Here is a 24970-nt window from a genome sequence, read left to right as displayed (position 1 = left end):
GCAGCGGGGCGGGCTGGTGGAGGTGGCAGCGGCTCCCCTCTCAGGGTTTCTTTTGTTTCATGGCCTCAGCCAGCCCCCGGCGCGCGCGGCGGCGGCAGCGACGCCCCACGCCGCTCTCCGAATGAAGCCGGCACGCCCTGATTGGCCGCTTTTAATTGCTGGGAGCCCGCCTTCTCCTCCCCGCAGCCTTCTAACTCCTAGCCCTAGCCCCACCCCCACCCTCTTCTCGTGCCCCGCCCCGCCCCTCCCCAGAGCTCTGATTGGGTGACCGAGATGAGCCAGCCCCGCCAAGCCTTCTCCTTCCGTCCTCTGCCCTCCCCCCACTCCTCCCTCCCCTTTCCCTACTGGCTGTCGAGGAGAGGGACTGTGGTTGTTCGCTTTACACGTCACTCTTTGTGACGTACCAGGTGGAGGCGGGGAAAGGGAGGCGGGACGAAGGCAAGGCAGCAGAGGCTGAAACCAGGAGCCAGTAGGGGTTTTCGCGCAGGCGCGTGCAGTCGAAGCAGGCATCTGGGTTTTCTCGGTTCCCCGCATCCCTCTGGCCCACCTGGGTGGGGTCTTTTAGCCCACAGTGAGAGCGGCCTTGGAGCGTGGCGTAGGCATGGGCCCAGAGGGCGTTGTTGAAGAAGTGATTTCCCACTTGCAGGGTAAGGGCCTAGGGAGAGTCATCAAAGGAGGGGCCAGTGAAGTGTTCTCCTATCCAGCCGCGGGGGTGGTTTCCTGAGCCGCGTGGCTCCTGGGCCTTCCCTGCACCACTCCGGAATGCTCCTCCCGCCGGGCAGGGCCCTCCCACGCCCAGCTGGCCCGGCTTCCAATACGAGGCCGGTTGGTTACATCAGGAACCTTAAATGCTGGACTTGAGTTCTTCGGGGCTTTTCAAGGAAATTAAATAATCTTTTCCTCCTCCAAGACGTTCTTCCCACAGTATTGTCCGGGTGATCCCACACAGTGGCTACCTTTTATAGGGGTTTATTTTTAAATGGCGTGTTAAAAACAAATCTTATTACCTTACTTCACCTTAGGCTCTGACCGTCCGCCCGCCCCACCCCGCTCCCCTTTACCTCCGCCCCTTTAGTACCAGGTGGTCTCCCCAGGTTAGTCTTAATCACCTGCGTTGTCTTACAGAGGTAGAATGTGAACAACATAATGTAATTTTAAGGTTTCTAGTGTCCCCATTATAAAAAGTAAGAGGAAACAGTTTTAATAAATATACTGAGCTCTGTATATTAAACATTATCATTTCAACATGCAATCGATATAAAATTATTGATATATTTTATAGTTTTTTCGCGCTAAGTCTTTGAAAATGGTGTGTATTTTACACTAGGATATCTCAATGTATGTTCGCCTCACACTAGCCATGTTTCAAGTACTGAGTACTAGTAGCTCTAGACCTTGATTTTTGAATTATAAATTGAGATCCTTTCTATTTTGGATTTATTATATCTTTCTCCCTCAAAATCGTTTCTTATGTGTGAGCTTGAATGAGCACCGACTTTTCTAAATTGTCTAGGGTGTTACAAAGACACCCTGAGAGAGTCCAAGAGAAGGCTGAAACTATGCCTTCTATTTCTCAGTTTTGTGCCCTTATGGCCATGTGCACAATTCTACTTCAGTTTATCCACCCCTCCAAAGGCATAGAGAATTTTAGCTAACATTAACCTTTCCTGTTACTCCACTGTTTCCCTAGTCCTTCTATAACCCTGTATGTTGCTTCTCTAACAACTCATTTGTAGCAGTAGCCTCTGGAGCAGTGATTTCAACCCTGGCTGTACAACAAAGTCAAGAAGAGCTTTTAAAAATGGTAAATGCAGAGCAGGAAGAAGCAAACCCTGGATGTTGGGATTAACTGGATCTAGAGTGGGAACCTGGACATGTTTTTAGAGAACTACACAGGCTGTTCTGAAGCTCACCCAGAGTTGAGAACACTGATCCAGGGTGTGAGTTTTGGGGTTTACAGGAGTAATCTTGCTATTTACTGAAAAGTGATCTTTTTTTCCCCTACCTTCCCAATTAGGTACAATTTTCACTGATTTACTATATCTACATCCCTTTCGTGATATACCCCAAGGACATAATGTTTCATGGCAGCTTAATAAAGGTACTGATTTTTTTTTATATTTACCAGTGAATAGCTTGTATAACTAGACATTTACTTATATAATATGCAAATATGCTTGCCGTCTGATATTTCTGTTTAAACAATAATCATTATTTGAAGGGTAGATTTCTCTAGCAAAGCAAATCTCATTTCAAGGGAGAAAGTAAACTAAAACACAAAGCGGCACTCCCAGGATATTTTTGTCAGGAGGAAATGCATAGCAGAATTACAAATGAAACTCAGATGTTCCTTTCTCTACCTCTTTTCATGAGTTGTCATTTAATGCTCACCCCTGGTCTTATGTTCTCTTCCCAAGGACTCAAAGCAAAAGCTGTAGCAGGAGTGATAGTTCCCCATACATTTTCCTTTTGAGAGGGAGAGATGTAAAGAATAGATTCCTGTAGATAAGGTCCATTTGGCTAAGTTTTTTAAAATGCCAAGTGGTTTAATTTATGTGTTCATAATATAAAAATTGCTTTCTGCTTCATTCTCATATAGTAAATGAGGTTTCATAAGTTCCCATACACAAATGTATACATTCATGCATTAATTTAGATTTGATCAATACTGTGATTTATGAACAACCTAGGAGTTATTGAAGCTTGAAGACCTTCCCGTTTGGGTCTAAATTTATTGTCTTGTATTAAATCTTGCTTATGAAGCAAATTTAAGATTTTCTTTTGCTCTAAATATATGACTGGGATTCTTTCATTTAAATCCATTAAACACAGTAATCCCCTTCACCCTCCCCCAACCACACAGCATATTAATTTGCACCTGAATTAGTTTTCTCTTTCATTCCTATGCTGTTATGACATAGGTTGATAACACTGCTGTAGAACAGTTGCTTTGAAGATCTTAGGACAAAAAGGAAACTACGGAAGTGGCTACATTTTAACAACTAGCAGGCTGACTGCTAAACTAGCCTTAAGGCTAGTTTAAAACTGGAACTGTAATGATATTAAGGTTGGACCACTTGCAACCTAAACGGACATTAACAAAGATGTTTGTCCTAGTAAGAAAACCGAGAAAATTAGATACTAACTTTGAAGCAATGCTGTAAAGACAGCCACAAAAGCATGGTGAAAGATTTGGCTGACACCCTCACCTAGAACCCCAAAAGAAACATCTGCTTTGTTTTAAGGCAGGATGGGTTTCTTTATGGTAGAATGTCCCTTGGGAACAGCAATACCCAGCTCCATAAGTCTTCCTCAATGAACATGTCATCCTCCTGCTTGCAATGGCTCCCAGTTGTCTAGGAATAAAGTTTCCTACCTGGAATTCCAGGCCTTCCACACTCTGGGACATTCTTCCAAGTGCTCGAAACTGTTACATAAACACACTCAAATCTCTCCTATATTAACAAATAGGAACTCTTCCTTGATGCTACATCCACCTCTTGGGGCCACTCTTCTCTACGCCAAATCAACTTCTCCAACAGCTGCCTGCTCTCCTTTGCTGCACACTGCAGGGCGCCTGCGGGCTCTTGCCGCGTCACTGAAATTATCTTCATCTCGTCCTTGTATCCAATGAGCACTTTTTATACTTATTCCGCTTAGCCTTTCCATGGCAGGACTGACACTAATGACTGCTCCTCAGAGCACTGTCTTCCTTTGCCTTCCTTCTGCTTTCTTTCCTATTCCATAGTCCTGCCTCAGTCTCCTTCGCCCGCTTAGTGTTCCTATCACTCTTGGGTTATTTATCTAGGATTTGTCTTGGGCCTGCTTTCTGCTTACTCTGTACTCTCCACCTAAACATCCTATCCTCTCCTAAGATTTCTGCTACCTTGTTGACAAGTTCCAGACCTATATTGTCATTCCTGATCTCTCCAATGAGCGCCAGACCCAGAAATCCACTGTTCTACGGATGTCTCCACTTGGCAATTAAAATTCAACCTCAACTTCCCAAACCGAAATCTCAGTTAAAATGCTTTTTAGCTTAGTATTAGATAGCACCACTATCTATTCAGTTCCTCTGGCCTTGAACCTGGTGGCCATTCTTGACTTTTCCTTCAACCTCCATAGCCAGTCAAGGCCAAATCCTGTGACTCATACCTCTCAACTGTCAAATCCATCTGTCTTTGTCCATTTTTACCACTATTACCATGGTCTAGGCCACTATCATTTAGACCATGATCTATTACAGTAGTCCCCCAAACAATATTCTTACATCCAGCCTTGCTTTCCTCCAATTCATTTTCCATGCTACAGCTGGAATGATTTTAATTCAAATTTACTCCACCCACTTCCCTGCTTGAAACCTTTGTTGTTGTCCTTAGGGTAACATCCCAGTTTCTTAACATCACTTAGAAGGTCTTCTACATCTGGGCCGTTTACCTCTTTAACCTCATTTCATGCCATTCTTCCTCTTGCATTCTTGGCCTCAGCCATAGAGACATTCTAGGAGCCATTCATGTATTCTACATACTCCTATTCTGCCTCTAGGCTTGGAATATGGCTCTCCTTTGCCCACTCTTAGCTTAGCTAAGCTAACTCCTACTTGTCTTTCAGAGCTCAGTTTATGTATCACTTCCTCTAGGATGTCCTCCCTAACCTTCTAGGTAAGGTTACGTGGCCTTGTAGTAGGAGCCAATTGCATCCTGCATGTCCCTAGCCACAAGCTACATACCTTGTTTAATTGTCTCTCTTCTATTTTCATTCCAATGAAGACAGTACCTACATAGTCCCTGGCAGGTTAAGAGAGGCCAGTATGTACTTACTGACTAATTCAATATTCTTCCAAATAAACTTAATACTTCAGCTGGTCTGAGCTTTTGACCATTTTTCAAACATGCATTGTAGTCTCCCATATTTGGGCCTTTTCTTGTGCTATTTTTCTGCCCAGGTTGCTCTCACCTTTTATCCCTCCCCTCCCCATCTCTACCTGTTTTAAGGCCCCAGCTTAAAAAGTTGACTTCTTTCAACATATTTTCCTAATCAGTACAATCAGGGCTAGTCCTTCCCTCCCTCTCCCCAGGAAAATGCACACGAAGGCAACATTTTGTATATATCTTCTGAATGCTTAAACAGCTCCCTTTAGAAGTCTATCCACGGATCTTTTTGGGTTCCATAAACCTCTGACTCAGACTGGCTAGATGTTCACTAACTCACTTCCTCTTCTTCCTGAGCACACAGCCAGACTATATTTCCTGGCCACTATTGCAGTTGCGAGCAGCCATAGACTGAGTTTTACCAAGTGTATACCAATTACAGATCTAGACCTGAAAAATCCCTCACACATTATCTTCCACATTCTTTTCCCATCTGTGATGTAGATGAGTATGATGACCACATGTTAAAAATGGCAGAGCCACAAGATGAAAGGTGCATCACCACATGGAAGAAAGGTGCCCTCCAATTAGATATAGGTGTTTTATCAGACTTTATGTGAAAGAAAAACATATTTTTATTGAGTTTGAAGTATTATATATTTTTGTGTACATTTGTTACAGCAGTTAACATATCTTAACTAATATAAAATGCTGGGTTAACAGGGAATTTGGCTCAATATTCTGTAATAACCTAAATGGGAAAAGAATCTGAAAAAGAATGGCTACTTGTATGGGTATAACTGAATCACTTTGGTGTACACCTGTAACTAACACACCATTGTTAATCAACTGTACTCCAATATAAAATAAAAATTAAAAAAAAATGCTGGGTTAAAAACCTCTGGTTTGGGGCTTCCCTGGTGGCGCAGTGGTTGAGGGTCCACCTGCCGATGCACGGGACACGGGTTCGTGCCCCGGTCCGGGAAGATCCCACATGCCGCGGAGCAGCTGGGCCCGTGAGCCATGGCCGCTGAGGCTGTGCGTCCGGAGCCTGTGCTCCGCAATGGGAGAGGCCACAACAGTGAGAGGCCCGCGTACTGCAAAAAAAAAACCAAAAACAAACCTCTGGTTTGTAAAGAAAAAGTAAAATGATCAGTGGTTAAGGGGGAAGGGGGGATAAATAGGTGGTGCACTGAGGATTTTCAAGGCAGTGAAACTATTCTGTATGCAATTATAATGATGGATACATGTCATAATACTTTTGGCAAAACTCATAAAATACCCAGTACCAAGAAAGAAGACTATCATGAACTGTTGGCTTTGGGTGTTAATGTGTATCAATGTAGGCTGTGGATTGTAACAAATGTACATTCTGGTACAGGTTGTGGATGGTGGGGAGGCTATGTCATTTGAAGCCAGGGCATGTATGGAACTCTTTGTACTTTTTGCTCAGTTTTGCTGTGACCCTAAAACTAATTCTAACTTAGGAAAAAAAATACACAAAAACATATAAATGTTTTACACATTTATGATATGTAGTTTGTACTACTTATTTGCTCTGATCACAGACTGCCTGGGACTCTCCCAATTTGTAGCGTAGAGCCTGATAGTATTTATTGTCAATCCACCAAGGTGAAATAGCAATCCTAAATGTGTGTGTACTAAACAGCACAGCTTCAAAATACATGGAAAACAAATGAATAAACAAAACCAAAAAACCTGATAAAGCTGAAAGGAGAAATAGACAAATTCGCAATTGTAGTTGGGGCCTTCAACATCCCTTTCCAGCAATTGATGGAGCTGTTAGCTGTTAGAAAATCAGCAAAAACATAGAGGGACAGTGTAACAGCGTCAGCCAACAGGATCTAATTGATATTTATAGATTGCTGCCTACAACAGCACAATACCTATTGTTTTCAAGTGCCCATGCAGCATTCACATACGTACACCTAGGCTGTAAGTAGATCTAGAAGACTTGAAATCATATACAGTATGCTCTCTGACAATAATAGAATCAAACTAGAAATCAATAGCAGAAATAAAACAAGAAAGTATCTAAATACCTGGAAATTATACACTTCTAAATAATTCATGGGTTGGGACTTCCCTGGTGGTCCAGTGGTTAAGACTCTGCGCTTCTAATGTGGGGGGTGTTGGTTTGATCCCTGATCAGGGAACTAAGATCTCACATGCTGTGGGGCATGGCCAAAAAAAAGGAAAGAAAAAAAATTCATGAGGTCAATGAGGAAGTCTCAAGGGAAATAAAAAAATACATTGAACTGAATGAAAATGAAAATACAACATACCAAAATTTGTGGGACACAGCTAAAGCAAAGCTGACAGAGTAATTTATGGCACTAAATGTTTATATTAGAAAAGAGGTGGTGCAGTGGTTAAGACTCTGCGCTCCCAATGCAGGGGGCCCAGTTTCGATCCCTGGCCTTGGAACTAGATCCCACATGCATGCCACAACTAAGAGTTCGCATGCCACAACTGAGGAGCCAGCGAGCCGCAACTAAGGAGCCTCCAAGCCTCAACTAAGAAGCTGCCGAGCTGCAACTAAGGAGCCTGTGAGTCACAACTAAGGAACCCATAAGCCACAACTAAGGAGCCTGACTGCTGCAACTAAAAGGAGCCCAAAAGCCTCAACTAAGGAGCTGAAAAGCTGCATCTAAGGAGCCCACGAGCTGCAACTAAGGAGCCCAACTGCTGCAACTAAGACCCGGCATGACCAAATAAATAAAAATAAATAAATAAATAAAAACATTATAAAAATGTTAAAAAAAAAAAGAGAGAAAAGAGGAAAGGTCTCAAATCAATAATCTAAGTTCCTATCTTAAAGAAAAAAAAAAAGAAGTGCAAAATAAACCCAAAAAAGCAGAAGGAAGGAACTAATAAATAGCAGAAATCAGTTACATTGAAAATAGGAAAACAGTAGAGAAAATCAATGCAAGAAACTGATTCTTCTAAAACAAATCAATAACATTGATAAATCTTTAACAAGAGTGACAAATATGAGAGAAGACACAAATCACCAATATCAGCAATGAAACAGAGAGTATAGCACTACAGATCCTGCAGCAATTAAAAGGATAAAAGGAGAATACTACAAACAATTTTACATTCATAAATTTGACAACTTGGAAGAAGTGGGCCAATTCCTCAAAACCCACAAACTATCAAAATTCAACCAAGACAATCTGAATAGTCCCATAATGATTAAGAAAATTGAACTCGTGAAAAGATAAGGAAAAGCTCCTGAAAAGGAAATCTCCAGGACCTGATGGATTCACTGGTGAATTCTACTAAATATTTAAAGAGGAGTTTAAGACCAGTGTTATACAGTGTCCTCCAGAAAATAGAAGAGGAGGGAATACTTTGCAATCATTTTATGAGGTCAGTAAAGATGCTAAAACCAGACAAAGACAATACAAAGAAAACAAACCTACAGACAAAATCTCTCATGAACATAGACACAAAAATCTCAACAAAATATAATCAAATCAAATCTAGCAACACATAATAAGAATCATACACCACCACCAAGTGGCATTTCTTTTATATATTTAAGGCTGTTCTAGTATTTAATAGTCCATCAGTGGTAAACATATGTTCACACAAAACCTTGGACAGGAATCTTCATTGCAACATTATTTACAATGGCCAAATAGTGGAGACAACCCAAATATTCTCAACTGATGGATGGATAAACAAAATGTGGTATATCCATATAATGGAATATTATTCAGCCATAAAAAGAATGAAGTACTGAGATATGCTACAACACAGATGAACCTTGAAAACGTTATGTTAATTTAAAGAAGTAAGTCACAAAAGGCCACATATTGTATAATTCTATTTATATAAATATTCAGAATAGGCAAATACAAAAAATCACAAAGCAGATTAGTGGCTGCCAGGGACTAGGGAGTGAGGAGAAAGGGAGTGAGTGTTGAAGAGTATGGAATTATTTTTGGAGTAATTAAAATGTTCTGGGATTAATGGTGATGGTTTGAAACTTTGTAAATGTATTACAAACCATGGAATTATATACTTTAAATGTGTAAATTATATTGTATGCTAATTATATCTTAAAAAGCCAATCAATATAATCTACCATATCAACAGTCTAAAGAAAAATAATATTATCCTATCAATTGATGCAGAGAAACATGTCACAAAATCCCATACCCATTCATGATAAAAACTCTCAGAAACATGTGACACAAAACATGTCACAAAATCCCATACCCATTCATGATAAAAACTCTCAGAAAATGAAGAATAAAGGGGAACTTCCTCACCTTGATAAAATCTACAAAAAGCCTTTACTATCATAATTAATAGTAAAAGACTGAATACTTTTCCCCTAAAATCAAGAACAAGGCAAAGATGTTCACTCTTACCACTCTTATTTGACAATAGTACTAGGAGTTTTAACTAGAGGAATAAAGCAAGAAGAAGAGATAAAAGATACACAGATTGGAAAGGAAATAATATTTACTTACATATTTGAATTATCAAATATAAACAAACAGTGGAAGGCAATTTCTTTTTTTTTTTTTTTACATCTTTATTGGAGTATAATTGCTTTACAATGGTGTGTTAGTTTCTGCTTTATAACAAAGTGAATCAGTTATACATATACATATGTTCCCATATCTCTTCCCTCTTGCGTCTCCCTCCCTCCCACCCTCCCTATCCCACCCCTCCAGGCGGTCACAAAGCACTGAGCTAATCTCCCTGTGCTATGGAGCTGCTTCCCACTAGCTATCTACCTTACGTTTGGTAGTGTATATATGTCCATGCATCTCTTTCGCTTTGTCACAGCTTACCCTTCCCTCTCCCCATATCCTCAAGTCCATTCTCTAGTAGGTCTCTGTCTTTATTCCTCTCTTACCCCTAGGTTCTTCATGACATTTTTTTTCCTTAAATTCCATATATATGTGTTAGCATATGGTATTTGTCTTTCTCTTTCTGACTTACTTCACTCTGTATGACAGACTCTAGGTCCCTCCACCTCACTACAAATAACTCAATTTCGTTTCTTTTTATGGCTGAGTAATATTCCATTGTATATATGTGCCACATCTTCTTTATCCATTCATCTGATGATAGACATTTAGATTGTTTCCATCTCCGGGCTATTGTAAATAGAGCTGCAATGAACGTTTTGGTACATGACTCTTTTTGAATTATGGTTTTCTCAGGGTATATGCCCAGTAGTGGGATTGCTGGGTCATATGGTAGTTCTATTTGTAGTTTTTTAAGGAACCTCCATACTGTTCTCCATAGTGGCTGTACCAGTTCACATTCCCACCAGCAGTGCAAGAGTGTTCCCTTTTCTCCACACCCTCGCCAGCATTTATTGTTTCTAGATTTTTTGATGATGGCCATTCTGTCTGGTGTGAGGTGATACCTCACTGTAGTTTTGATTTGCATTTTTCTAATGATTAATGATGTTGAGCATTCTTTCATGTGTTTGTTGGCAGTCTGTATATCTTCTTTGGAGAAATGTCTATTTAGGTCTTCTGCCCATTTTTGGATTGGGTTGTTTGTTTTTTTGTTATTGAGCTGCATGAGCTGCTTATAAATTTTGGAGATTAATCCTTTGTCAGTTGCTTCACTTGCAAATATTTTCTTCCATTCTGAGGGTTGTCTTTTGGTCTTATTTATGGTTTCCTTTGCTGTGCAAAAGCTTTGAAGATTCATTAGGTCCCATTTGTTTATTTTTGTTTCCATTTCTCTAGGAGGTGGGTCAAAAAGGATCTTGCTGTGATTTATGCCATAGAGTGTTCTGCCTATGTTTTCCTAAGAGTTTGATAGTTTCTGGCCTTACGTTTAGGTCTTTAATCCATTTTGAGCTTATTTTTGTGTATGGTGTTAGGGAGTGATCTAATCTCATACTTCTATATGTACCTGTCCAGTTTTCCCAGCACCACTTATTGAAGAGGCTGTCTTTTCTCCACTGTACACTCCTGCTTCCTTTATCAAAGATAAGGTGACCATATGTGTGTTGGGTTTATCTCTGGGCTTTCTATCCTGTTCCATTGATCTATCTTTCTGTGTTTGTGCCAGTGCCATACTGTCTTGATTACTGTAGCTTTGTAGTATAGTCTGAAGTCAGGGAGCCTGATTCCTCCAGCTCCGTTTTTCGTTCTCAAGATTGCTTTGGCTATTCGGGGTCTTTTGTGTTTCCATACAAATTGTGAAATTTTTTGTTATAGTCCTGTGAAAAATGCCAGTGGTAGTTTGATAGGGATTGCATTGAATCTGTAGATTGCTTTTAGTAGTAGAGTCATTTTCACAATGTTGATTTTTCCAATCCAAGAACGTGGTATATCTCTCCATCTATTTGTATCATCTTTAATTTCTTTCATCCATGTCTTATAATTTTCTGCATACAGGTCTTTTGTCTCCTTAGGTAGGTTTATTCCTAGATATTTTATTCTTTTTGTTGCAATGGTAAATGGGAGTGTTTTCTTGATTTCACTTTCAGATTTTTCATCATTAGTGTATAGGAATGCCAGAGATTTCTGTGCATTAATTTTGTATCCTGCTACTTTACCAAATTCATTGATTAGCTCTAGTAGTTTTCTGGTAGCATCTTTAGGATTCTCTATGTATAGTATCATGTCATCTGCAAACAGTGACAGCTTTACTTCTTCTTTTCTGATCTGGATTCCTTTTATTTCCTTTTCTTCTCTGATTTCTGTGGCTAAAACTTCCAAAACTATGTTGAATAAGAGTGGTGAGAGTGGGCAACCTTGTCTTGTTCCTGATCTTAGTGGAAATGCTTTCAGTTTTTCACCATTGAGGACGATGTTGGCTGTGGATTTGTCATATATGGCCTTTATTATGTTGAGGAAAGTTCCCTCTATGCCTACTTTCTGCAGGGTTGTTATCATAAATGGGTGTTGAATTTTGTCAAAAGCTTTCACTGCATCTATTGAGATGATCATATTGTTTTTCTCCTTCAGTTTGTTAATATGGTGTATTATGTTGATTGATTTGTGTATATTGAAGAATCCTTGCATTCCTGGAATAAACCCCACTTGATCATGGTGTATGATCCTTTTAATGTGCTGTTGGATTCTGTTTGCTAGTATTTTGATGAGGATTTTTGCATCTATGTTCAGCAGTGATATTGGCCTATAGTTTTCTTTCTTTGTGACATCCTTGTCTGGTTTTGGTATCAGAGTGATGGTGGCCTTGTAGAATGAGTTTGGGAGTGTTCCTCCCTCTGCTATATTTTGGAAGAGTTTGAGAAGGATCGGTGTTAGCTCTTCTCTAAATGTTTGATAGAATTCGCCTGTGAAGCCATCTGGTACTGGGCTTTTGTTTGTTGGAAAATTTTTAATCACAGTTTCAATTTCAGTGCTTGTGATTGGTCTGTTCATATTTTCTATTTCTTCCTGATTCAGTCTTGGCAGGTTGTGCATTTCTAAGAATTTGTCCATTTCTTCCAGGTTGTCCATTTTAGTGGCATAGAGTTGCTTGCAGTAATCTCTCATGATCTTTTGTATTTCTGCAGTGTCAGTTGTTACTTCTCCTTTTTCATTTCTAATTCTATTGATTTGAGTCTTCTCCCTTTTTTTCTTGATGAGTCTGGCTAATGGTTTATCAATTTTGTTTATCTTCTCAAAGAACCAGCTTTTAGTGTTATTGATCTTTGCTATCGTTTCCTTCATTTCTGATCTGATTTTTATGATTTCCGTCCTTCTGCTAACTTTGGCGGTTTTTTGTTCTTCTAATTACTTTAGGTGCAAGGTTAGGTTGTTTATTCGAGATGTTTCCTGTTACTTAAGGTAGGATTGTATTGCTATAAACTTCCCTCTTAGAACTGCTTTTGCTGCATCCCATAGGTTTTGGGTCGTCGTGTCTCCATTGTCATTTGTTTCTAGGTATTTTTTGAGTTCCTCTTTGATTTCTTCAGTGATCACTTCGTTATTAAGTAGTGTATTGTTTAGCCTCCATGTGTTTGTATTTTTTACAGATCTTTTTCTGTAATTGATATCTAGTCTCATAGCGTTGTTGTCAGGAAAGATAGTTGAAAAAATTTCAATTTTCTTAAATTTACCAGGGCTTGATTTGTGACCCAGGATATGATCTATCCTGGAGAATGTTCCATGAGCACTTGAGAAAAATGTGTATTCTGTTGTTTTTGGATGGAGTGTCCTATAAATATCAATTAAGTCCATCTTGTTTAATGTATCATTTAAAACTTGTGTTTCCTTATTTATTTTCATTTTGGATGATCTGTCCATTGGTGAAAGTGGAGTGTTAAAGTCCTCAACTATGAATGTGTTACTGTCGATTTCCCCTTTTATGGCTATTAGTATTTGCCTTATGTATTGAGGTGCTCCTATGTTGGGTGCATAAATATTTACAATTGTTATATCTTTTTCTTGGATCGATCCCTTGATCATTATGTAGTGTCCTTCTTTGTCTCTTCTAATAGTGTTTATTTTAACGTCTATTTTGTTTGATATGAGAATTGCTACTCCAGCTTTCTTTTGGTTTCCATTTGCATGAAATGTCTTTTTCCAACCCCTTACTTTCAGTCTGTATGTGTCTCTAGGTCTGAAATGGGTCTCTTGTAGACAGCATACATATGGGTCTCGTTTTTGTATCCATTCAGCCTATCTGTGTCTTTTGCTGGGAGCATTTAGTCCATTTACATTTAAGGTAATTATCGATATGTATGTTCCTATTCCCATTTTCTTAATTGTTTTGTGTTCGTTATTGTAGGTCTTTTCCTTCTCTTGTGTTGCTTGCCTAGAGAAGCTCCTTTAGCATTTGTTATAAAGCTGGTTTGGTGGTGCTGAACTCTCTCAGCTTTTGCTTGTCTGTAAAGGTTTTAATTTCTCCATCAAATCTGAATGAGATCCTTGCTGGGTAGAGTAATCTTGGTTGCAGGTTTTTTTCCTTCATCACTTTAAATATGTCCTGCCAGTTCCTTCTGGCTTTCAGAGTTTCTGCTGAAAGATCAGCTGTTAACCTTATGGGGATTCCCTTGTGTGTTATTTGTTTGTTTTCCCTTGCTGCTTTTAATATATTTTCTTTGTGTTTCTTTAATATTTTCATTATGTTTAATTTTTGACAGTTTGATTAATATGTGTCTCGGCATATTTCTCCTTGGATTTATCCTGTATGAGACTCTCTGTGCTTCCTGGACTTGATTAACTCTTTCCTTTTCCTTATTAGGGAAGTTTTCATCTATAATCTCTTCAAATATTTTCTCAGTCCCTTTCTTTTTCTCTTCTTCTTCTGGAACCCCTATAATTCGAACGTTGGTGCGTTTAATGTTGTCCCAGAGGTCTCTGAGATTGTTCTCAGTTCTTTTCATTCTTTTTTCTTTATTCTGCTCTGCAGTAGTTATTTCCACTATTTTATCTTCCAGGTCACTTATCCGTTCTTCTGCCTCAGTTATTCTGCTATTGATCCCATCTAGAGTATTTTTAATTTCATTTATTGTGTTGTTCGTCATTGCTTGTTTCATCTTTAGTTCTTCTAGGTTCTTGTTAAATGTTTCTTGCATTTTGTCTATTCTATTTCCAAGATTTTGGATCATCTTTACTATCATTATTCTGAATATTTTTTCAGGTAGACTGCCTATTTCCTCTTCGTTTGTTAGGTCTGGTGGGTTTTTATCTTGTTCCTTTATCTGCTGTGTGTTTTTCTGTCTTCTCATTTTGCTTATCTTACTGTATTTGTGGTCTCCTTTTTGCAGGCTGCAGGTTCATAGTTCCCGTTGTTTTTGGTGTCTGTTCCCAGTGGCTAAAGTTGATTCAGTGGGTTGTGTAGGTTTCCTGGTGGAGGGGACTAGTGCCTGTGTTCTGGTGGATGAGGCTGGATCTTGTCTTTCTGGTGGGCAGGTCCACGTCTGGTGGTGTGTTTTGGGGTGTCTGTGGACTTATTATGATTTTAGGCAGCCTCTCTGGTAATGGGTGGGGTTGTGTTCCTGTCTTACTAGTTGTTTGGCATAGGGTGTCCAGCACTGTAGCTTCCTGGTCGTTGAGTGAAGCTGGCTGCTGGTGTTGAGATGGAGATCTCTGGGAGATTTTTGCCATTTGATATTATGTGGAGCTGGGAGGTCTCTTGTGGACCAGTGTCCTGAAGTTGGCTCTCCCACCTCAGAGGCACAGCACTGACTCCTGGCTGCAGCACCAAGAGCCTTTCATCCACACGGCTCAGAATAAAAGGGAGAAAAAGTAGAAGGAAAGAAAGAAAGAATGAAAGAAAGAAAGGAAGAAGGGAGGGAGGGAGGAAGGAAGGAGGGAAGGAAGGAAATAAAGAAAGAAAGAAGATAAAATAAAATGAAGTTATTAAAATAAAAAATAATTATTAAGAAAAAAAAATTTTAAAGGAAAAAAAAAAAAGCCAGATGGATAGAACCCTAGGACAAATGGTGGAAGCAAAGCTATACAGACAAAATCTCACACAGAAGCATCACATACACACTCACAAAAAGAGGAAAAGGGGAAAAAATAATAAATCTTGCTCTCAAAGTCCACCTCCTCAATTTGGGATGATTCGTTGTCTGTTCAGGTATTCCACAGATGCAGGTACATCAAGTTGATTGTGGCGCTTTAATCCGCTGCTTCTGAGGCTGCTGGGAGAGATTTCCCTTTCTCTTCTTTGTTCACACAGTTCCTGGGGTTCAGCCTTGCATTTGGCCCTGCCTCTGCATGTAATTCGCCTGAGGGCGTCTGTTCTTTGCTCAGACAGCACGGGGTTAAAGAAGCAGCTGATTCGGGGGCTCTGGCTCACTCAGGCTGAGGGGAGGGAGGGGTACAGAGTGCGGGGCGAGCCTGCGGCGACAGTGGCTGGCGTGACGTTGCACCAGACTGAGGCACGCCGTGTCCCGGGGAAGTTGTCCCTGGATCACGGGACCCCGGCAGCGGCGGGCTGCACAGGCGCCCCGGAAGGGGATGTGGATAGTGACGTGTGCTCGCACACAGACTTCTTGGTGGCGGCAGCAGCAACCTTAGCGTCTCTTGCCCGTCTGCGGGGTCCGCGCTTTTAGCCGCGGCTCGCGCCTGTCTCTGGAGCTCCTTTAAGCAGCACTCTTAATCCCCTCTCCTCGCGCACCAGGAAACAAAGAGGGAAGAAAAAGTCTCTTGCCTCTTTGGCAGGTCCAGACTTTTCCCCGGACTCCCTCCCGGCTAGCCGTGGTGCACTAACCCCCTTCAGGCTGTGTTCATGCCACCAACCCCAGTCCTCTCCCTGCGGTCCGACCGAAACCCGAGCCTCAGCTCCCAGCCCCGCCCACCCCGGCGGGTGAGCAGACAAGCCTCTCAGGCTGGTGAATGCCGGTTGGCACCGATCCTCTGTGCGGGAATCTCTCCGCTTTGCCCCTCGCACCCCTGTTGCTGTGCTCTCCTCTGCGGCTCTGAAGCTTTCCCCCTCCGCCACCCCCAGTCTTTGCTCGCGAAGGGGCTTCTAGTGTGTGGAAACCTTTCCTCCTTCATGGCTCCCTCCCACTGGTGCAGGTCCCGTCCCTATCCTTTTGTCTGTGTTTATTCTTTTTTCTTTTGTCCTACCCAGGTACGTGGGGACTTTCTTGCCTTTTGGGAGGTCTGAGGTCTTCTTCCAGCGTTCAGTAGGTGTTCTGTAGGAGTTGTTCCACGTGTCGATGTATTTCTGGTGTATCTGTGGGGAGGAAGGTGATCTCCACGTCTTACTCTTCTGCCATCTTCCCCACTGGAAGGCAATTTCAGTGAAAAATTTCAAGTTTCAAAATAAAAGGAGAAAGATCACCAGAATTGACCCCCAAATTATATGGAACTGATTCTAAAAAGCTCAGTGTAAAGGAGTAGTTATCACAAAAAAGTACAGTCAAGAAAAGCAACATAAAAAAAGAGAACTGAAAAAAAGAAAGAAAAAGAAAAGCAACATATAGGCACCAAAAAGTTGAGAAAGGTAGAAAAAAATCTAATTGGCTAAATAAAGAGTTAAGCCCACTGAAACAGAAAGATAAGCTATGGCATATACCACACAAAATATGTAAAACAGTAATAATTGATTAAAAAAGTAAAACTAGAAAAACTAAAGAAGAAAATGAAATACAAGTTGTAGAAAACAGGGAAAGAGAAAAATAATGAAATGAATCTGGAATCAGTAAATAAAAGCTGATAGAGAAGCCAAGGAAAATCTCTTTATAAGATTAAAAAGGAAATCTGATAATACATTGCAAATAAACAAGATGATTTGAATACATCTTAAGTTTATGTTTAATAAATAATAAACTGTAAAGAAATTTGATTAGGGCTTCCCTGGTGGCACAGTGGTTGAGAGTCCACCTGCCGATGCAGGGGACACGGGTTTGTGCCCTGGTCCGGGAGGATCCCACGTGCCACGGAGCGGCTGGGCCCATGAGCCATGGCCGCCGAGCCTGCGCGTCCAGAGCCTGTGCTCCGCAACGGGAGAGGCCACAACAGTGAGAGGCCCGCGTACCACACACACAAAAAAAAAAACAAGAAAGAAAGAAATTTGATTAATAAACACATAAGTAATTACATTCTTTTTTCTTAAATTTCTGCCCTTATTTTGGATGACATCAACATAACTTAGGATTCTTTACTCTCCTGCAGTCTCTGCTTCTGATTATCTACCTGTTTTCAAAATTTAATCATTCTGAAATGGTGGTTTTTCTAACTTCCAAGGTTCATCAGTTCAGAATTCAGCATCTCTACCACTAAGTTCTAACCCACTGAGGCACAGTGCAGTTTTAAATAAGGTGGTCAGGGTAGGTCAGTTGAGAAGGTGATGTCTGAGCAAAGACTTAGAGGTTAAGCAGTTAGCCAATTGGAAATCTGGGAGCAGTGCCTTCTAGGAAGAGTGTCACATCTAGAGCAGAGGTCTAAGTTGGGAGCAGATCATGCAGGGCTTTGTAGGCTGTTTTATATAATAGGCTTTAGTTTTACTCTATGTGAAATGCGAAGCCATTGGTGAATTTTCAGCAAAGAAGTGATATTTTCAAAGGTGTGGAGAATCTTTACTGTAGGAGGCATGAATAGGAGTGGAGTCATGAGGAACTGTAGGATTCAGGACATATTTTTGAAGATGGTGCCAGCTGACTCCGAGATCTTGACCAACCTTGGTGGCCTCCGTTGTGGCTTGAGTCCAAAGGCCTGTTCTATGTTTTGATGTTTCTCATGATCCTTACTGCCAGTTCTCCTCTTCAGCTTTGCAACCTTCGAAGTCTTAGCTTTAAGGAGGAGGAACAGCCTAGTTTTCCAGGCAGCCTATTGGCTGGTTCCTCTTCCTTTAGTGCTTAATTGTAAATCTCTCTGCTAAACATCCTCCCTCCGGACACTGGTCCTAGAGGGGATGTGAATGACTCCTAGCTGGGGGAAAAAAAACAAAAAGCAAACAAGTCCTACTAATACTTTCAATTTTTTCCGTAAATTTTTTTCATAAGATTAATTAAAAAAATGTTTTTTCTTAAAATTATATTTTACAATACTTTAACTTTTAGAAGGGAATTTGATGCTCATTTTGCAGTACTAGAGGGTTAATTTCTGTAGGTAAGGAGAATATGGAAGCATTTCTTCTTCCAGTTTTTAGCAGAATATTTGAACCGTGACCAGGAAATATTCCTCTTAAGGATGAGCACAAAATATATGCTTTCTCTATCAATCGAATCCCTGACCTCTTTATTGTAGGTCATGTGTAGGAGTTGTTGAGTTTACAGTGGACAGAATGAATTTTGAAATATGCCAGCTGTCCACTAGGACCTGGGTTGAAACCATGAACTTATTTTAGTCAGGTCCCTGTGTAATTGTGATAGAGTCATTGGTCCCCATGGTCAAGTTTGCACTAAAGTCATTGCACAGCAAAACCTCCCCAAGGCTACATTTTTATGTTTCATTTTCAGCCTGTTGGTGCCAAAGGAGCAATTAAAATTTGTGACTAATGTCTGTTTCCCCCTTGATAAATAATGTGGATGGCCTACAGTCTGTTCATATTCATGGCAAGGGATTTAACAGGCTATTGTGTTAGTAACAATGTAGATGCAAATTATAAACATTTATCATCTCAAAGTTTCATACAGTTTTCAAAGCAGTGTCAGTTGAAACAGATGCTCTAAACCCCCAAAATAAAACAATCTTTAGATGATTTCTGCATAGTCTCCAAAAACATTTTGCTCTCTGTAACTTCTATTTATTATATCAAATACTATTGTCAAATCTACTAGAAAGTGATGAGTAATGGATAAAAAGTTTAATGTAATGTCCTCTAAAATTGATTTCCTGTCTCTCTAGATGCTATAAGCTATTATTACATCAATAACACCTTCCATATGCTGGAATGTAATAATAAGTTCCCTCTGCATGTTTATTAGGAGGTAAACTACATGTATGCTAGTGAAAATTACCCAATATATTTATCTATTTATCTCAGAATTTTACAATTGCTATTATCTTCACTCCTGAAAATCACTGATCCTAACAGGAAAGTCCAAAGATTTGAAAGTTTTAAAGTCAAATGGGTATTTTGACAAGAGGGGGAAACTCTTTAAGAATCATTATTTAAATGTCCTAACACAGCAGGTTGGAGGAGACAGACATGGATCAACAAGTATTGACTAATTTCTTCTTTTTTAAAAACTTATTTAAAAAAATTTTTATTGGCTGCTGCACAGCTTGTGGGATCTTAGTTCCCCAGCCAGGGATGGAACCTGCACCTCCTGCAGTGGAAGCGCAGAGTCCTAACCACTGGACCTCCAGGGAAGTCCCGACTAATTTCTTCATACAAGGCCTTAGACTAAGCATGGGGAAATACAAAGAAACATAAATCATGGACTTGACCTCAAGAGGCTCATAATCTAGTTGGCAGGGTGGTCAAAAGTTAAAACGTACATGGGCAGAGAAGACAATCTAAAAATTAAATGGATATCAGAGAAGCATATTTTAGGCATTTTGAAAGGAAATATTTTTGTGAGCTAATCAAAAGAGACTTTATGGAAGAAGTGGAATTAGCCAGAGATTCAGGGGAGGTGAATTCTCAAGAGGTGAAAAGGAGGGTGTGGCAGCGTATTGGTGAGAAATACTCCACATGAAGTCAAAAGAGAAGCTTGCAGGCTTGGGAGTAGTGGTGGTAGGATTGGGAGGTGAGTAGACAAGTTTGATTAAAGTGAGGGATAGATCTTTGGCAATGAGAGGAAGCAAAACTTGGTAATATGAAAAAGGCAAAGGCATTTAGACTCTACTCTGAGGCCCATCTGCTGTGGGGAGGTTGGTTACTTGTGTAAGGATTCAGGCAGAATAGAGATTAAGTCCCAGCTCCACCACATATGAACAATATGTTACTTAGTGATTTAACTTCTCTGAACCTCAATTTGCCCTCTATCCAATGGAGATTATGTCTACCAAGCAGAGTTGGGAGGGCTGTGTGAAATAAAACATTTCATTGTCACATTAGCTGTTATCTCCTCCCTAGTAAATGGGCAGGGCGGGGAGGCTACAGTAAGTGCTTGTGAAGAGGAAAATGACATCATTAAAGGGTTGAATGTGGCGTTTGGGAAATACTGGTTTTGTGATGGTGTGCACGGTGAACTGAAGAAGGGGAGCATGTGTGTGTTGGAGATGAGGGGAGCCAGGAAATCAAGCTTAGTAGATCGAACACAAAGACACAAGGTCCTAACTAGACATACTGGCTATGGAAAAGCCGGTAGAAATGATGAAGTGATTGTCAGAAGGGAGAAATGAAAGGATTTGGTGAAAATAGAGCCAAATGTAAAACTGAAATCCAGAAGAAAAATTGATTTGGGGATGAAAACAAAGGTATCAAACTAGTAGAAGAAAGTATCAAGGTTTGAAAACTTCTAATGGATGTTTGTATTTGGTTTGTTTCTGCTTTGTTTTGCTTTGTCTGCCCAGTACCTTATCCTACTCTTTCCTTTTGGTTAGCTGCTCTCTTCTCCCTTTGAACACATGTCTTTATCTGGCAAATCAGAGCCATTTATTGTCTTGGCACAGTGATTGGTCTGGAGGTGAGCATGTCATAAGGCTGGGCCAGTCAGAGTCCTTCCCCAGGAGTTTTCTACGTGAAGATAAAGACTCTTGACCTCTCTGGGTGCAGAAGCTAGAAGGGTATCTAGAGAGAGCTGATGGTAGGAGTATATGAAGTCAAATGGAGAGCACAGGAGATTAGAGGAGAAGCAGAAGTCGGGATTTGGAGGTTTGGTGATGTTGATATTAGTTTCATTTCCCAAGATCCACAGAGTTGCCCTGATTTCTGTAGGATCTCTTTTTAAATTTCTGTGAACTACGGTCCTTCTAACAAATCCCTTTCTGTTTAAGCTAGGTTATGCAAAAGAAACAATGATAGATGATAAAGTTTCTGCAAGACAAAATATTATAAACAAAATCAAGTCAAATAAACTAGGAAACATTTGCAACAGATACAATACATCAGAAAACGTAACTATTCTTATTGCACGGAGAGAGTTTATATATCAATAAGAAAATATTAACATTCCAAGAAAAAAATGAGCAGAGGCCATGAACAAACCATTTGCAGAAGAAGAAATACAGTCAACAAGTAAGAATCTACCTCTGGCTTCCCTGGTTGGCACAGTGGTTAAGAATCCACCTGCCAGTGCAAGGGACATGCGTTTGAGCCCTGGTCGGAGAAGATCCCACATGTTGCAGAGCAACTAAGCCTGTGCTCCGCAACTACTGAGCCTGCACTCTACAGCCTGCGAGCCACAACTACTGAAGCCGGTGTGCCTAGAGCCCATGCTCCGCAACATGAGAACCCCGTGCACCACACAAAGAGTAGCCCCCACTCGCCGCAGCTAGAGAAGGCCCGTGAGCAGCAACGAAGACCCAACGCAGCCAAAAATAATAATAAAAAAAGAGTCTGCCTAAAAAACAATCACAGAAATATAAATCAAAACAGGAGAGTATGCAACTTCACCAATCAAATTTCAAGGTGAAAAATATGGTAAAAATGCTTGGATACAATGTGGGTGTTTGTATAATTCTAGTTTTCTTAAGGGCTCTTCTGCTTATGTATCAAGAGCCTTAAAAATGTTCATAACCCTTGAAATATTCCTCTAGGAATGATCCTAAGGATATAATCAAAGATGTGCACAAAGATATATATCCAGGGTTGTTTATTGCAGTGATATTTATATTAGCCTAATTGTAAGTGTCTAATTGCATGATGGTTGAATAAATAATGAGGAATGGGTAGTCATATGATGAAAAATTATGAGTCAATATAAATCCCATTTTTGGAAAATACTCCTTGACATGGGAAATGCTCACTGTATAATGTTAATGGAAATCAAGTAGGATGTAAAATAATGTGATATGGTCCCAATTATTATTATTCTATGTATGTGTATATGTATTTATATTTTAGGATGTGAAATGGGACTTTTTCTATTGTCTGGAACTTTTGGCCAAAACCCAAAGCTGAGTAATTGATAAGTATCCTTACATTCTCAAGAAAGGAGTTAGACACAGTCCCACAGTATTTAAATTAAAAAACAAAAGCAAAAAGGAAAAAGTGTAGTCGTCGCTGTTCCTACCAGGCACAGTCTATGAGATTTCTCAGAAAGGATTATTTGAGGTGAATTTTGGGGGACAGAATGTGCTTTTCAGCATAGACCCTTGTGCCTGATACTGCCGTGGAGGTATCCAAAGGTGAGAAGTTGGCTGGAGCAGTCTGCAATAGTAGGCTAAGAGAAGGGGTAGCAGTGGGACACAGGCCTTCCTTTCACCGTTGGGGTAAGGGTATGTGGATTTTTCCATGTGGTGAGTGGGATGGGACAAGGAGAATGAAATACCAGATCATTCATTGCCTCCTTTTGTGCTCCAAGTCCCCGAAGTACAGAAAGGCCTGGGCTCAGGGAAGAGAGAAGCATTGACTTGATCTAGATCGAATGGGACTTTTTCCTTCCTGCACACAAAACAGTTTCACTCTCTGAAGGTGAAAGGAAAGCTATGGGCTCCTTCTGGATCATGGCTAAGGGAAGAGAATGGAGAACTGATGAAGCAAACTGGATGGCAATGGTCAGAAAAAAAAGTCAAGCTCCTTCATCTTTGTGCTCCGTCTTGCCCGTCCTGTTTACTCATCACTCCTAAACGCATCCATCAATGTTGGAAAAAAAACACACCAAAATGTTATCTGAAATCATCTCCGAGTGGTGAGAGTACAGGTGCTTTTTAATGCTTTCTTTATATTTGTTTCTATATTTTTCAAATTTTCCAAAATAAAACATGTACACTTTTATAAGAATAATAAAAGACATATATCAATAAAAGAAAGATGGAGAGGAAATGGCTCAAGAGAAAAGAGAAGAACCAAGATCAAAATTTTAAAAGGGAAATGAATTATCTCCTACTTAGTCTAATGAGCACGTTATAACTGTATTTCTGTTGAAATGCCTTTATATCTCTCCCTCTTTTCATTTTCATGCCACCAGCTAGTGCTGAGCCTTCCTCCTCCACCTTAGAAGACTGCAGTGACCTCATAATTGATGTATTTTCCTCCTGTCAACATCCACACCACTGATGGAACCATCATCTCTAAACATGTTCTCCTCTTTGGATTCTTCCATTGCTTCCTGACTGTTCCAAAACAACCCCCAGCTTCAATCAAGGACAATTTCTTTACAGTCTCTTTACAGTAGGGCAGTTTCTTTACAGTAGGCTAAGCTGAACCCTTCTTGGGCTCTAGTCAATTTCCAACATCCAAACTGACCTTTCAGTGTATTCAGATTATAACTGTTTCCTGGAGCTCACCTCAGTTCCCACCCTTTCATTCATTTCAGGAGGCAAGAGGCACTTGGTTTCGAGGTTGGTTACAAGTTAAACAGAATTCTTTACTTTGCTGAACATATAAATTGAATTTACCCAAAGACTTACAAATTCTACAAGTGATGGGACCATGCAGTATACTTTTGTGTGTATATCCCATATCACATACTGCATTGTTTAGCACATAATCATCTCAGAAAATATTGTGGAATTGATTGAATTTAAGTAGTTATCACAAAACTAATCTGTTAATTCATTACCAGAACTACTATGATTCTGGTATTTAAAATAGCCCATTCGTTTCTTTCCCGAATGATGTAAACTTTCTAAATCTTTCTTTCTTTTCATTTGTGGTATGTGGTCATGTGAAAGTAATTTGGCATCTAATATCTAAAATGTAGAGTAAGAGAGTGAACTTAGATAAAACAACCCTTATTTAAATCCATTTGTACTTGTATTTGAAACTTAAAATGAATTCGTACTTTCATATTACTGTTGTCATTTTAAAATTACTTTTTTGAGCCTCCTAACAATAGTTACTAAAAATACAGAAAACTTTTCTCCCTGTTTCCCTACTTGACCACCTAGGAAAACACTATTCTCTTGACCTTTTTGAACAGATCCAAGGGAAAAAAAATAGAGGTTCCTACTTGTTTTCTCCACACATATTTTATTTGTAGGTAAATTTACCTTGACTCAACACAAGCCAAGGGTTAATTAAAGTGCAAAAAAGAGAGGGAGATTGGACATAGACTAAGGTCAAGTTTTCTCTCAAATCTACCAAACGGCTATGTCCAGTGGGACTGACACACACAATGTTTCTGTGGGCTGAGTATTTCAGAAGCCATGATATAGAGTATTAAATTTGATTTGACCTCATTAACAAACGTAGCACTGATCACAATACTGATCTACTTTCGTTTTTTAAAGTTGTTTTTTTTTTGTAACTCCATATTGGACCCCAAATTGAAACCCATTACACATTTTCTTTAGACCCCACCCCCCTTCTACTAGAACCCCCAACTCCGTTGCCCTCAGCAGCAGCAATGCTGTAGACCAGGCCTGTCTGCTGGGTTGAAGTTCAGGGGAGCAGCCTGATCTCTGGAGGACCCCGAAACCCGGAGGCAGCTTGGCTCTTGTACCCCAGCCCCTCTGAACTCTCCTCCCTATACAGCCTGGTTTCACCTCCCAGAGTCACACCCTTCCTACTCCACTTTCTTGAAACTAAAGCTCTCTAGACTTCTGGCATTTCCCTACCTTAGGGTTGGCAGGCTGCAGAAGGTGAAAGCCGGGTTGTTCCTGCTGATGGCAGAGGCAGAG

The 24970-nt window shown here is 40.2% G+C and overlaps 1 long non-coding RNA gene across 1 annotated transcript; it reads left to right on the top strand.

The window, feature by feature from the left end:
• The first annotated feature begins 274 nt into the window (after positions 1-274).
• LOC137204100 (uncharacterized) lies at positions 275-24233 on the top strand. The gene is made up of 3 exons (XR_010933422.1): positions 275-647; positions 2018-2101; positions 23317-24233. It is a non-coding gene; the product is annotated as an uncharacterized lncRNA (long non-coding RNA).
• Positions 24234-24970: the final 737 nt, after the last annotated feature.

This window comes from Pseudorca crassidens, chromosome 12 (assembly GCF_039906515.1).
Source record: "Pseudorca crassidens isolate mPseCra1 chromosome 12, mPseCra1.hap1, whole genome shotgun sequence".
Lineage (NCBI taxonomy): Eukaryota > Metazoa > Chordata > Mammalia > Artiodactyla > Delphinidae > Pseudorca > Pseudorca crassidens.
Note: the sequence above shows the minus strand (reverse complement) of the source record. Positions and strands in the feature narration are given on the sequence as shown.